Source organism: Electrona antarctica (genome assembly GCF_951216825.1).
Source record: "Electrona antarctica genome assembly, chromosome: 6".
NCBI lineage: Eukaryota > Metazoa > Chordata > Actinopteri > Myctophiformes > Myctophidae > Electrona > Electrona antarctica.
The window spans coordinates 16049152-16064735 of NC_136811.1; the positions used below are offsets into that span (position 1 = coordinate 16049152).

General features: G+C 40.1%; 1 long non-coding RNA gene across 1 annotated transcript; it reads right to left on the reverse strand.

Moving 5' to 3' along the window:
• Positions 1-12040: 12040 nt before the first annotated feature.
• Positions 12041-12718, reverse strand: LOC306924565. Its single transcript, XR_013790181.1, has 3 exons — positions 12471-12718; positions 12324-12391; positions 12041-12121 (listed from the first exon to the last, which is right to left on the reverse strand). It is a non-coding gene; the product is annotated as an uncharacterized lncRNA (long non-coding RNA).
• Positions 12719-15584: the final 2866 nt, after the last annotated feature.

Consider the following 15584-nt stretch of genomic DNA (forward strand, 5'->3'; position numbering starts at 1 on the left):
ATTGTTCTTCACAGTCAGACACTTGTCTCGAGGCTAGTTGTACCTCTCCGGACATACAGTATAGCAAAAGGGAGCCTTTGTGGAAGACATGCAGGTATACAGTACACTGTTGTGATCTTAAAACGGCAACAAAAAGACAGATGCAGAGATAACTTCCTGTTGTTGTTGTTTTTTTTTGTTCATTTTTTGTTTTTGTTTTGCTGTCTTTCTCGTTTTGTTACCATTGTTCTAAGTGGGAATTACAGAGAAAAATAAAGACCATTTGTGACAAGTGCAGTGGATTGTGACATGCTACGGAATTGCGATCGAAAGCTAATGGTGTGGAAGAGATTTGTGTCCCTCCTGTAGCTGCTTTATAACGGTGGGTAATGTTACAGGAAATGGCAGAGAAGTCCTTTGGGTGTTTGCGTTATGTGTGTGTCATGTGTGGGTATGCGTGCATAAATGTGTGTTTGTCAGTCAGTAATTGCCTAGCCTGAAAGAGCCCTATGCTTTTCTGGTCATAGAGGGGCAGAACAAATTAGCGATGGAAACCGACGCCAACTTCCTATTGGTTTAACCAACCTATGAGCCCGCCTCCCCTATGAACCCGCCTCCCCTCACCCCCGCTCCTCTCCTCCTCCCCTCCGCTCCCCTCCTCAAAAACAACCAGTGACGTTGGAGCGACGTTATTGGTTTAGCAAAATACAAGGTTCACTCCCGCTCCTATGCCACTTTTCCTGCTGTGCTCGCCCAGGCTTTTTTCTTTTTCTTTTCAACACAAAACGCCTGCGGTTTCCGAGGCTAGTAATTGCCCTACGTGAGACCACCCATGTGGCCTGTGATTGCACCATTCTCACCCCTGTGTTATTATCAGACAGACGGAAGCAGAGTGAGCGAGGGGCTTTGAAATGTGAAATGAATGTTCCTCGTTATCCTGCTTTACACTGAACCCCCCCCCCCCACCACCACCAGCTCTGTTCACACAGCATAAAAAGATAGACCGAGAAAGAGAGAGAAGCAGAGTGGGGCTGCCTTGCCACTGTATCTGAATGACAAATCCTTAATTGAACTACTTCCATTACTAGATTTGTCCTGGTCTGGTGATTGTGTGGGCTTCTTTTAGCGGGATTCATTAGAGTGCCAGCAGGGTTTCTCCTCTCTTTAGCAGACAGATAGACTTGGCTGTCCACATTGGAGGCTGCTGCCAGAGTCGAGCACTGTAAATACAGCCTCTAACTTACTCATTTATGCTTTTAGTTGTGCACGCTGGTGTCACGAACTGAATAGCAGATCTACAAGCTTGTAGATCTGCTATTCGGCATGCAAAAGCAGTGAGCAACGATGTAAAAGCAGGAGCGGAGAGCAACAAAAGGCTTTGATAGAAATGGATTTTCTTAGATCTTGGTTCATTAATGATGTGCTTAATGTCGTATGCAGCCGCTGGTTCAAAGCCAGTTTACTGTGCCATGGTACGGTCACCATGATAAAAGTCCCAAGCGTGAATATTCCTGTATCTTTTCTGCATTTTGCATAATAATTCTCTGTTGGATGTTATATAGCATTACCAAACGGGGATTATTCGTATATCTATCAAACTGTGCCACTATGAGGGGAAAAATATATATAGTTTTTCAAAGAAATTGCACACGGAGATGGAGCAAAAACTACTAGCGCTTATAGGCAATCATTTCTTACAAAGTGGGACTTTTATGACTACTTACGTTGCTGCTTCATTGACCGTTAATAACCCCTTCGTCTGAGTTTGGGCTATCTGAGCTTGTATGATGTCTGTCTGTATTTGCCGTATTTGTCATGCTATCTGTGTATGCTAAACTGTTAATTTACACAGGGGGCACCGACATGGCCTTTTTTATTAAATTAGGCATTTTCCAATGAAAAGAAAGGGTTGGTTTAGGCTTTGATGTCCCGTAAAATGAGTGCTAACAGTGTTTATGCTGTTTATGCTGTTTAAATGATTAATGTCAGCTGAATCAAGTCAAGATTTGACGTCTTTATCAGCATAACGCACGCAAGTGCGGCACACACGCACGCACGCACACACACACACACCCCCACACACATGCGCGTGCACGCACACTCACACATTCACAGAGGCACACGATACACTCCAAGTTATTATTTTTTTGCGTCACGTTGTTAACCCCCAGGTTCTATTGAACATCATCTTCACATCTTCAAGTCTTCTCTGTCATAGGAGACCTGATAGGCAAAAGCAGCACGTCGTGGATGCATTCATTATTTTGGATGTCTTGCAATAAAGAAATTATTAAGAGGAGCTAGGGCATGGAAAAGAGAGAAGGAAAGGTAGTTCCAAAATACAGGAATTGCACTGGTACACCGTAAAATCCTGAGTTTTAATTTAACTTTGATATGGGTCCATTTTTCACATTCTCAGATTTAGATTAACCACAAGAACTAATATATAATATAATATAATCTAACCTGACCTACAGGCTCACAGTGGGTCACTCAAACAAAACAAAACAAATTCTGTTCTTTCCTTTGGCATATTTTTCAGATTTCTATACTAGTGCTAAATGGATTATTAAAACAATGTCCATGATTATTAATATGATTAAATTGTTATTATTCCTACTGAAGACAAGGTGTGTTGACCAGTGGTGTAACGTAACTATAGGCCTACATTTACTCATGTACTCAAGTACCTACTGTACTTCAGTGTACAATTTTGAGGTACTGTACTTTACTGGAGTATGTCCAATTTTCAATACACTACATCTCAGAGACAAATATTGTAGTTTTTACTCCACTACAATCATTTGAAAACATTAGTTGCTAGTTACTTTGACGATTTTAATTATTATTACAAAACATAAATTGACCACTTTAACCCTATTCTTTGGCTATACAACGTGTCGAACTAAGAAAAGCTATAAAGCTCTACAGTGTATATTCTGACAGAAGTCATTGGTAACAGGGGTCTCCCCATCTCTCCCGATCTTTAGTAAACAAAATGGAATTTGAGGTTGGAATAAAGAGAAATAAATATAAAAACATTCACAGGAGAGACCTCCACACAGATCATTTATCAGCTTCAGTTTTATAGTGTTCCAGTTCCATGTTTTCTGCTGGTTTCTTTTCATTTTCCCGACCTGAAAATGTATTTTCTGTACACTAAAGAGAGGCGGGGAGAACACTCTTAAGTTATTTTAAGTCCTACTTTCTAAACAACTTGGTGGTTAAGAGCTAGGCCAGACTCACCACAGTATAACGTTGAGTCACAATTTAAGGCATTTAGCTTTTATCCAGTCTTAAAAGGTGCAAGTTTGGAGTAAAGCGTTATTCATAGTCTGATTTATCGGTGGTGAGGTGACCACCGCAACTGCAACATGACGTCACTGAGCCGCGGTGAAGAACAACCCACCGCTCTCCCCAGCCCTTCTCTCTGTTTTTACTCCCCACCTCTCCACGTTATTACAGCTCCGGTGGTCACCTCACCACCGAAAATCCAGACTATGAATAGGCCTTAAGTGGCATGTCAACAAAATAACAGGGTATACATTTTCACATAGAGTGCAAAGAAAACGATGTAATACTTGAAGTTGATACTTTGTATCATTTAATGTTTACCTGGTAATACCAGTCAGGTAAACATCAAACCTAGCATCTGTCTAAAGGACAACCTTACTATCTAAATAACATGGGCTACTTAACATCAGACAAGCAACATAACATACACATGAACACGTAACCATTGCCAACATACAGTACATCTGTATTATAATTTGCATATTGGAAATAAGAAACAGGAAGTGATACAATGAGGTGATAGCTGGCTATCTGCCTTAGGTCATGTATATTGTGCCATATTGAAGGACGTTCATTTATTTTTTTGTTTTATATTGTATTCTCTTATTGAGACAGTTGGAAAGGTAAGTTCAAGACAGTACACAGCAAAATCACAATTAAAAACACATTTAATTTGTCCATTGAACTCTGAGTGTTTTTTTTCTTTTGTACACTCCAGTCCAAGTTCATTTACAGTAACACTGAGAGCAGTTTACTGTGCAGGAGTGGAAAGCTTGCTTGGGCGCTATATACAGTATGGTGTGTTTATTGTCAAAGTGAGTGAGGGCGTACTGTATGTGACAAGAAAGACGCACTGTTGAAGAAACGCCTTCAAACGGAACTCACAATATTTGCATTGACAGTGGCGTGACGGAGCTTTACTTCCCGAAAGAAGGAAAAACAGAAGCAGAAACTTCTTCAAACGAAAAAGAAAAGAAAAGAAAAGAAACGGAAGGGCAAATGCATAAGTAGGCCTATAGGTACTTTGCTTTCAATGCAGCTTGGAACTAGACAGTAGTGGCACCCAGCACTGAACTAGTGGCAAAGAAACTGACACAGTGGGAGCCACGGTGCCACTTATGTAGATGCACTGCGGCGCGACAGCTTGACTAACAACACTGCAGAGCTCATTACAGTCAATTCCAGCCGAGTTCCAGTGTTGACAGACTTAGCACCATGCAATAATCATAATTAATCTCACTGATGAAGATATGGGAGTTCTAAAAAGAGTGCTGCATCGCTTTATCTCCATTCAACAGGTCGGATGGCAAAAGGCCAGAGATTGGTGCAGCTATATGTAGAGTTACTTCTTTGTTGAAAGATTTATAATGCTTTGTATTGTCCTGATCCCACCGGTTGACCATGATCCTTGCGCAGTAGTAAGGATATGGGAGTGGGCGGTGGTGGTCATTTCGGACAATAAAATGAGGTGGCTATGAAACTAAAATCCAGATCTGTCTGAAATATTAATACAAGGAGAGAGAGGAAGGGGTGTGGTGAGACACTTTTTATAATTCAGCTTACTGTGGAGACACATGCTGGAACTTTTTACTTTGAAATGTTTTGTAGTTTCTGAGTTATTTAACTTAAACGCCCAATGCATTCTCAATGGCAATAGCACAAACTTAACATATCCTTACTACTAGTCCTACATACTTACACCTAGAAACCCCATTCAAACCTATTAGGCTTGAACCTGCGAGTGGTTCGCCACACCACAATGCATAAACTCTGAGGTCCTTTTCTTTACCAACTGCACCATCACTACCTTAGCCTGACTGGGTGAGATTAACTGGCAGTTTTATCTCAAAGTATAGTATCAGAGTAAAGACCAGAGTGGGATTTGAACCCACAACATCTGGATCATGAGGACAGCCACTTAACACACTGAGCTACCTGTACACTCTCTGTGTCCTGTCATGTTCTGTCAGGTTCTGTCATGGTTTCTCCTCTATTATCTGATTAACATCCACGATAACCCTTAAATGCACTAAAGACACCTTTGATGCACAGCAAACACCATTCAAATGCTCTGTACATGATCCCAAGGCCCCATTTGAAAGGTGACACCAAGAACAACAAAGTACAATTTTAAATCACAGGGAGCTCTGTGGCACCCTTGTTAAGACAACATCCATGTGAGCCAGAGGTTGTGAGTTCAAATCCTGATCCTTTGAATTCAAAGATTCCTTTTCAGGCAAACATGTCCACCGTAAAATGAACCTAAATAGGTTTGAATGGGGTTTCTAGGTGTAAGTATGTAGGACTAGTAGCATGCCAAAGTTTGTGCTATTGCCATTATTTGCCATTGGGAATGCATTGGGCGTTTAACTTAAATAACTCAGAAACTACAAAACATTTCAAAGTAAAAAGTTCCAGCATGTGTCTCCACAGAAAGCTGAATTATAAAAAGTGTGAATGGAGTTTCTAGGTGAAAGTGCTTTTTTGACGTGCCAATATCTGCCATTGAGCCCCATTGTAAATGTCTCAAATTTGAAAGCACTATATTTCTAAAACGATGAAACATTTCGAAGATTCCTTTTCAGGCAAACATGTCCACCGTAAGATGAACCTAAATAGGTTTGAATGGGGTTTCTAGGTGTAAGTATGTAGGACTAGTAACATGCCAAAGTTTGTGCTATTGCCATTGGGAATGCATTGGGCGTTTAAGTTAAATAACTCAGAAACTACAAAACATTTCAAAGTAAAAAGTTCCAGAATGTGTCTCCACAGTAAGCTGAATTATAAAACATGTGAATGGAGTTTCTAGGTGAAAGTGATTTTTGACGTGCCACTATCTGCCATTGTAAATTTCTCAAATTTAAAGCACTATATTTCTAAAACTATGAAACATTTCAAAGATTCCTTTTCAGGCAAACATGTCCACCGTAAGATGAACCTAAATAGGTTTGAATGGGGATTCTATAGTGTAAGTATGTAGGACTAGTGGCATGCCAAAGTTATATATTTTTTCGGACGGCATACTATAGCATGCCGTTTTTCGTGATTTTGGACTATTTGAAAAAAATATGAAAATCATGAAAAAACGACATACTATAATCCATGTTTTGGGATGGCATAATATATTTTGTCATATTTTCATGATTTTGGGACACTATGTTGGAGCCAGGACTTGAACCAGCAGCCTCCTGATTCCCAGGCAGGCTCTGTACCCAGTGAGCCACTGTGCATGCTGTTCTTAAAAGGCCGAAGAGATAATGACAGAAGAGCCAGAGACGTGTTTCCATTGTGGTTCATAAACATTAAAACGTCTAGAGATAAACAACAGCAAAAGAAACAATAGACAAATCTCCTGTTATTTTATTTTTTGTATTTTATTTTTGTATCAATGTTGTACTCAAAGGGAACATCAGCCTGTGTTGTGGCAGGTAGCTAGTAGATCAGTGACTTAGCACACTGGCTGCATGATCTGGAGATTGTGGGTTCAAACCCCACTCAAACCTTTACTTGCCAAAATCTGCCATTGACCCCCATTCTGAATTTCTCAAATTTAAAAGCACTATATTTCTAAAACGATGAAACATTTCGAAGATTCCTTTTCAGGCAAACATGTCCACCGTAAGATGAACCTAAATAGGTTTGAATGGGGTTTCTAGGTGTAAGTATGTAGGACTAGTAGCATGCCAAAGTTTGTGCTATTGCCATTGGGAATGCATTGGGCGTTTAAGTTAAATAACTCAGAAACTACAAAACATTTCAAAGTAAAAAGTTCCAGCATGTGTCTCCACAGAAAGCTGAATTATAAAAAGTGTGAATGGAGTTTCTAGGTGAAAGTGCTTTTTTGACGTGCCAATATCTGCCATTGTAAATTTCTCAAATTTAAAGCACTATATTTCTAAAACTATGAAACATTTCAAAGATTCCTTTTCAGGCAAACATGTCCACCGTAAGATGAACCTAAATAGGTTTGAATGGGGATTCTAGGTGTAAGTATGTAGGACTAGTAGCATGACAAAGTTATAATTTTTTTCGGACGGCATACTATAGCATGCCGTTTTTCGTGATTTTGGACTATTTAAAAAAAAGATGAAAATCATGAAAAAACGACATACCATGGTCATGGTTTCGGACGGCATACTACTATAGCATGTCGTTTTTCATGATTTTGGAGGATTTGAAAAAAAGATGAAAATCATGAAGAAACGACATACTATAGTCCATGGTTTGGGACGGCATAATATATTTTGTCATATTTTCATGATTTTGGGACACTATGTCAGAGCCAGGACTTAAACCTGCAGCCTCCTGATTCCCAGGCAGGCTCTGTACCCAGTGAGCCACTGTGCATGCTGTTCTTAAAAGGCCGAATAGATAATGACAGAAGAGCCAGAGACGTGTTTCCATTGTGGTTCATAAACATTAAAACGTCTAGAGATAAACAACAGCAAAAGAAACAATAGACAAATCTCCTGTTATTTTATTTTTTGTATTTTATTTTTGTATCAATGTTGTACTCAAAGGGAACAGCAGACTGTGTTGTGGCAGGTAGCTAGTAGATCAGTGACTTAGCACACTGGCTGCATGATCTGGAGATTGTGGGTTCAAACCCCACTCAAACCTTTACTTGCCAAAATCTGCCATTGACCCCCATTCTGAATTTCTCAAATTTAAAAAGCACTATTTTTCTAAAACGATGAAACATTTCAAAGATTCCTTTTCAGGCAAACATGTCCACCGTAAGATGAACCTAAATAGGTTTGAATGGGGTTTCTAGGTGTACGTATGTAGGACTAGTAGCATGCCAAAGTTTGTGCTATTGCCATTGGGAATGCATTGGGCGTTTAACTTAAATAACTCAGAAACTACAACAAATTTCAAAGTAAGAAGTTCCAGCATGTGTCTCCACAGAAAGCTGAATTATAAAAAGTGTGAATGGAGTTTCTAGGTGAAAGTGCTTTTTTGACGTGCCAATATCTGCCATTGAGCCCCATTGTAAATGTCTCAAATTTGAAAGCACTATATTTCTAAAACGATGAAACATTTCGTAGATTCCTTTTCAGGCAAACATGTCCACCGTAAGATGAACCTAAATAGGTTTGAATGGGGTTTCTAGGTGTAAGTATGTAGGACTAGTAGCATGCCAAAGTTTGTGCTATTGCCATTGGGAATGCATTGGGCGTTTAAGTTAAATAACACAGAAACTACAAAACATTTCAAAGTAAAAAGTTCCAGCATGTGTCTCCACAGTAAGCTGAATTATAAAAAGTGTGAATGGAGTTTCTAGGTGAAAGTGCTTTTTTGACGTGCCAATATCTGCCATTGTAAATTTCTCAAATTTAAAGCACTATATTTCTAAAACTATGAAACATTTCAAAGATTCCTTTTCAGGCAAACATGTCCACCGTAAGATGAACCTAAATAGGTTTGAATGGGGATTCTAGGTGTAAGTATGTAGGACTAGTAGCATGACAAAGTTTGTGCTATTGCCATTGGGAATGCATTGGGCGTTTAACCTTAATAACTCAGAAACTACAAAACATTTCAAAGTAAAAAGTTCCAGCATGTGTCTCCACAGTAAGCTGAATTATAAAAAGTGTGAATGGAGTTTCTAGGTGAAAGTGCTTTTTTGACGTGCCAATATCTGCCATTGAGCCCCATTGTAAATGTCTCAAATTTGAAAGCACTATATTTCTAAAACGATTAAACATTTCGAAGATTCCTTTTCAGGCAAACATGTCCACCGTAAGATGAACCTAAATAGGTTTGAATGGGGTTTCTAGGTGTAAGTATGTAGGACTAGTAGCATGCCAAAGTTTGTGCTATTGCCATTGGGAATGCATTGGGCGTTTAAGTTAAATAACTCAGAAACTACAAAACATTTCAAAGTAAAAAGTTCCAGAATGTGTCTCCACAGTAAGCTGAATTATAAAACGTGTGAATGGAGTTTCTAGGTGAAAGTGCTTTTGACGTGCCACTATCTGCCATTGTAAATTTCTCAAATTTAAAGCACTATATTTCTAAAACTATGAAACATTTCAAAGATTCATTTTCAGCCAAACATGTCCACCGTAAGATGAACCTAAATAGGTTTGAATGGGGATTCTAGGTGTAAGTATGTAGGACTAGTAGCATGCCAAAGTTTGTGCTATTGCCATTGGGAATGCATTGGGCGTTTAAGTTAAATAACTCAGAAACTACAAAACATTTCAAAGTAAAAAGTTCCAGCATGTGTCTCCACAGTAAGCTGAATTATAAAAAGTGTGAATGGAGTTTCTAGGTGAAAGTGCTTTTTTGACGTGCCAATATCTGCCATTGTAAATTTCTCAAATTTAAAGCACTATATTTCTAAAACTATGAAACATTTCAAAGATTCCTTTTCAGGCAAACATGTCCACCGTAAGATGAACCTAAATAGGTTTGAATGGGGATTCTAGGTGTAAGTATGTAGGACTAGTAGCATGACAAAGTTTGTGCTATTGCCATTGGGAATGCATTGGGCGTTTAACTTAAATAACTCAGAAACTACAAAACATTTCAAAGTAAAAAGTTCCAGCATGTGTCTCCACAGTAAGCTGAATTATAAAAAGTGTGAATGGAGTTTCTAGGTGAAAGTGCTTTTTTGACGTGCCAATATCTGCCATTGAGCCCCATTGTAAATTTCTCAAATTTAAAAGCACTATATTTCTAAAACGATGAAACATTTCAAAGATTCCTTTTCAGGCAAACATGTCCAAGGTAAGATGAACCTAAATAGGTTTGAATGGGGTTTCTAGGTGTAAGTATGTAGGACTAGTAGCATGCCAAAGTTTGTGCTATTGCCATTGGGAATGCATTGGGTGTTTAACTTAAATAACTCAGAAACTACAAAACATTTCAAATTAAAAAGTTCCAGCATGTGTCTCCACAGAAAGCTGAATTATAAAAAGTGTGAATGGAGTTTCTAGGTGAAAGTGCTTTTTTGACGTGCCAATATCTGCCATTGAGCCCCATTGTAAATGTCTCAAATTTGAAAGCACTATATTTCTAAAACGATGAAACATTTTGAAGATTCCTTTTCAGGCAAACATGTCCACCGTAAGATGAACCTAAATAGGATTGAATGGGGTTTCTAGGTGTAAGTATGTAGGACTAGTAGCATGCCAAAGTTTGTGCTATTGCCATTGGGAATGCATTGGGCGTTTAAGTTAAATAACACAGAAACTACAAAACATTTCAAAGTAAAAAGTTCCAGCATGTGTCTCCACAGTAAGCTGAATTATAAAAAGTGTGAATGGAGTTTCTAGGTGAAAGTGCTTTTTTGACGTGCCAATATCTGCCATTGTAAATTTCTCAAATTTAAAGCACTATATTTCTAAAACTATGAAACATTTCAAAGATTCCTTTTCAGGCAAACATGTCCACCGTAAGATGAACCTAAATAGGTTTGAATGGGGATTCTAGGTGTAAGTATGTAGGACTAGTAGCATGACAAAGTTTGTGCTATTGCCATTGGGAATGCATTGGGCGTTTAACCTTAATAACTCAGAAACTACAAAACATTTCAAAGTAAAAAGTTCCAGCATGTGTCTCCACAGTAAGCTGAATTATAAAAAGTGTGAATGGAGTTTCTAGGTGAAAGTGCTTTTTTGACGTGCCAATATCTGCCATTGAGCCCCATTGTAAATGTCTCAAATTTGAAAGCACTATATTTCTAAAACGATTAAACATTTCGAAGATTCCTTTTCAGGCAAACATGTCCACCGTAAGATGAACCTAAATAGGTTTGAATGGGGTTTCTAGGTGTAAGTATGTAGGACTAGTAGCATGCCAAAGTTTGTGCTATTGCCATTGGGAATGCATTGGGCGTTTAAGTTAAATAACTCAGAAACTACAAAACATTTCAAAGTAAAAAGTTCCAGAATGTGTCTCCACAGTAAGCTGAATTATAAAACGTGTGAATGGAGTTTCTAGGTGAAAGTGCTTTTGACGTGCCACTATCTGCCATTGTAAATTTCTCAAATTTAAAGCACTATATTTCTAAAACTATGAAACATTTCAAAGATTCATTTTCAGCCAAACATGTCCACCGTAAGATGAACCTAAATAGGTTTGAATGGGGATTCTAGGTGTAAGTATGTAGGACTAGTAGCATGCCAAAGTTATAATTTTTTTCGGACGGCATACTATAGCATGATAGCGTGATTTTGGACTATTTAAAAAAAAGATGAAAATCATGAAAAAACGACATACTATGGTCATGGTTTCGGACGGCATACTATAGCATGTCGTTTTTCATGATTTTGGAGGATTTGAAAAAAAGATGAAAATCATGAAAAAACGACATACTATGGTCATGGTTTCGGACGGCATACTATAGCATGTCGTTTTTCATGATTTTGGAGGATTTGAAAAAAAGATGAAAATCATGAAAAAACGACATACTATAGTCCATGGTTTGGGACGGCATAATATATTTTGTCATATTTTCATGATTTTGGGACACTATGTCAGAGACAGGACTTGAACCTGCAGCCTCCTGATTCCCAGGCAGGCTCTGTACCCAGTGAGCCACTGTGCATGCTGTTCTTAAAAGGCCGAATAGATAATGACAGAAGAGCCAGAGACGTGTTTCCATTGTGGTTCATAAACATTAAAACTTCTAGAGATAAACAACAGCAAAAGAAACAATAGACAAATCTCCTGTTATTTTATTTTTTGTATTTTATTTTTGTATCAATGTTGTACTCAAAGGGAACAGCAGACTGTGTTGTGGCAGGTAGCTAGTAGATCAGTGTAGCGTACCCGGCTGGATAAAGAGGTTGAAGGCCGACTGATGATGTGAAGTTTCTTTATTAAATCAACGTGAAAACTAAAAACAAAGCACAAAACGTATAATCAATATAAGGCACACATAATCAATATAAACAGACAAACAAATACAATTTACAAATAAACCAATTAAAAAGGTATATACATCAAACCACAATACCACATGAGCAGACCACCAACTACAACAATAAAATCCCACAACAATATCACACAAACAAATAACCATACAAATTGACATTCACCTTGTTCCCTCTCCAGCTAGGTGCTAACTCATGATGTCCCTCGACCATGTCATTCTCCAGGAGAGTCACTAAAACCAATGAATCAACAAATTAAAATCTGAAAGTTCCATTTCCATTTGATCTGTTATTTAATTTCTCTGCACTCACTTGATCCTTTGTGTTCCATTTCATCCTGTTGACGAGGTTAGGCTTAGCTCTCAATCCTCTTTGTTTGAGAGAAGCATGGTGAGGAACAAACATTTCCTCTGACTGATGTTGGGCTGTCTTTTGTCTGTCAGTCTGGCTCAGGTGAGCGAGCGAGCTTCCTGTTTCCTGTTTCCTGACAGTCCTTCAAATTAAAAGCGTTTCCTCCATTTCGCTCCGGGGTCCGTTACACTCCCACCAAAATCATACGTGGGCATGAAGTGTATGAGTCACATATGATTTTCTAGTCAGAACAGAGGCAACAGTGTGTATTAACAATCCATCCGAGCACAAGCCTCCCAGGGTCAGAGATGTCGACAATTAGGAAGCAGGCTCACCAGTCTCCAACAACAGGCCCAGCTTCTGCACAGAATGCTCGTCCGCACTGGTCAGCCTCTTCAGCTGCTGCTGGAGAGTGATTGAGGCATTGTAAGTATGGAGAACTTTGGTCGTCAGACCTTCCATCAACTCCTGGAGGTGCTTGTTCAGAATTGAGGTATTGTGCCACAGCCCTCTGTCGGATTCGCATCTCTTTGGACTTCCAGACATCGTGGTACTGGGACCTCAGGCGGTCCACACACTTCAGTCGACGGGCCGTCTCGTATTTCTGCACGTCTTTCTCTCCCTTGATCCTTGAACTGGGGTTCAATATGTACTTGATGGGACCTTGGATATTTTCGGTCCAGGATACAAGCCAGGTTACTTTGTTGTCATGACGAACCTCCTTCCACTTTGTGCCTGGGGGAGCCTTGGAGTGCTTAGAGTCTTTGCTGCAGTTGATGATTATGTCCTTGGGTCTGATCCTACGCTTCAGCATGCCCATCTTGGGATGGTCTCCTCTGCCTCTAAATGGTCCAGGCGGCTCAATGCGGAAATTAGCAATGCTCTCCTTGCGTTGGTCCATGAGACAGAAGTCATACTCCTGCAGGATGTGCTCGTTCTCTAATTTTACTTTCTGTTTCTCTTTCTTTGACATGCGCTTTCCATTATAGTAAATTTTGACACGGCTGGGAAGAGGTTCACATGGTGGTGCCAACACTGGTCCTTTGTGTTCCAGAAATCTCCACTTGGAGCCGTCTCTGGCCCTCTCCTCCTCCCACCATTTCCACTTCTCCTCCGGCTCCTTCTTAGCTTCCTTCTTTCCGTCGGCAACTTGACCCTTTTTGTTTTTTGTCTTCTTGGGCTTGACAGCCTCATCATAGTAGTCTTGTTTCCGTTTTTTGGCCTTCCTTTCATTTTCAAACTTTATTTTCCTGGGCTTGAAAACAGAGTCATTGTCATCTGCATCACCGTCCTTAAAGTCAGACTCCAACATGCGAATGGCATCAGCGGTGATGATTGGGGGTAGCTCTTTGGTGATGACTCTATGACATATACTTGTGGGGTTTGAAAAGTGGGGACGTGGCAAAGAGCATCCTACGATACTCCACCCCAGATCAGTTTTAACAGCGTATGGTTCATTTCGTTTTCCCAGAATGACCCGTTTAGGGGCCAGCGCTGCAGAACAATTATAGCCTATTAACAGGCCCACTTCACAGTCTTTAAGCGATGGCATCTCATCTGCTATCTCCCAGAGATGATTCCACTGCCTCGCCGTTTCACAGGTGGGAATGTGAGACCGATTTGCAGGTATCAAGTCCTTCGTGTAGGCTACTGGAAGGTCCACAAAAATAGCTGAATTGTATCCCCTGACTCGGAGGTCTGAGGTCCTTTCACTGTTGACAAGTGTGTTACTTCCACTCATGGTGGTCAGTTTCAGCTTAACTGGATACAGTTCTGCTCTCAAGGCCTGGCTCAAACCCCTTTCAATGAATGTTGTATCACTCTGAGTGTCTAGTAGGGCATAAACAAGTTTCTCTGTATTTGGTTCGTTCTTAGTTGACACCCATACTGGCACAACCATAGAGGTGTTAGGAGACCCGTCTCTGGACACACTAAGTGATGTTACTGCAGTTGAATCGTTCATATTGTCTTGAGCTGGAGCTGTAATAGATGTGGGTGTCTCCATGGCATAACTAAAATTATGGAGGCAGGTAGGGTGTTTTTCTGTACAGACCTCGCACACCTGGGGATAACGACAACGTTTAAAGTTATGACCGGGTCTCAGGCATCCGTAACAAAGTCTTTTTTCCACCACATAATTTTGTCGCTCCTCTAAAGACATCGCTGTAAACCTTAGGCAGCCATGAAGCTGATGCCTACCGTCTTGGCAGAGAATGCATGGAGGTTTTGAACTCTTTGGGTATTGATAGCCATCATCCGTGTCTGTTTGAGTGTGGAAAACACTAGCATTGTTTCCCTTCGTTTCTCTGTGATGTCCTTTTTCCATGTTGGAATCTGAGGATCTGAGAGCGTGAGAAGAGGTTATGGGGTTACATGCAATTTCTGCCTCCATGGCCACAAAATCAGAGAAGTCTTTGAAACTGGGGAAATCCTTATTGTCATGCAGACGCTGAGCTACTTGCCGATTCCACATGGAAGCTGTCCATTCTGGTAGCTTTAGCATGAGCCTTTGATTTTCTTCACAGTCATTCAGGATTTCTAAACCCTTCACATGGGGCATGGCATCCTGACAACATTTTAGAAAGTCTGCAAATTCTCTCAGTCCTATGGCATCTCTGTTCTGAATCTTAGGCCACCTTGTGAGTTTTTCTCTAAAGGCTCTTTGAATAGTGAACGGCTGTCCATAGCGCTGTTGTAATCTGTCCCAGGCTTCGCGATAGGCCTCACCATCGCTCCTATAGAAGGTGCCCTCCAGAACCTTACGAGCCGAACCACCCACGTATCTTTTTAAGTAATACAACTTTTCTGCAGGTGAAATGGGCCTATGATCTACCAACGAGCAAAAGGAAGCCTTCCATTCAATGAAGCTTATGGGTTCTCCAGTAAATATGAATGGTTCAGGAATGGGAAGTCTGTTTAAGATCATACTGCTTTGAATTGCCTGGGTGACGGAAATAATGTCAAGGGGTGCGTTTGATGTAGTGATGTCTGAGCGCTGGATTTCCTTTGAGGTGGCAGACTCTCCTATATTGATGTTAGGATTGCTGTTGTCCCGAATGGCAACCTCCTCTTGTA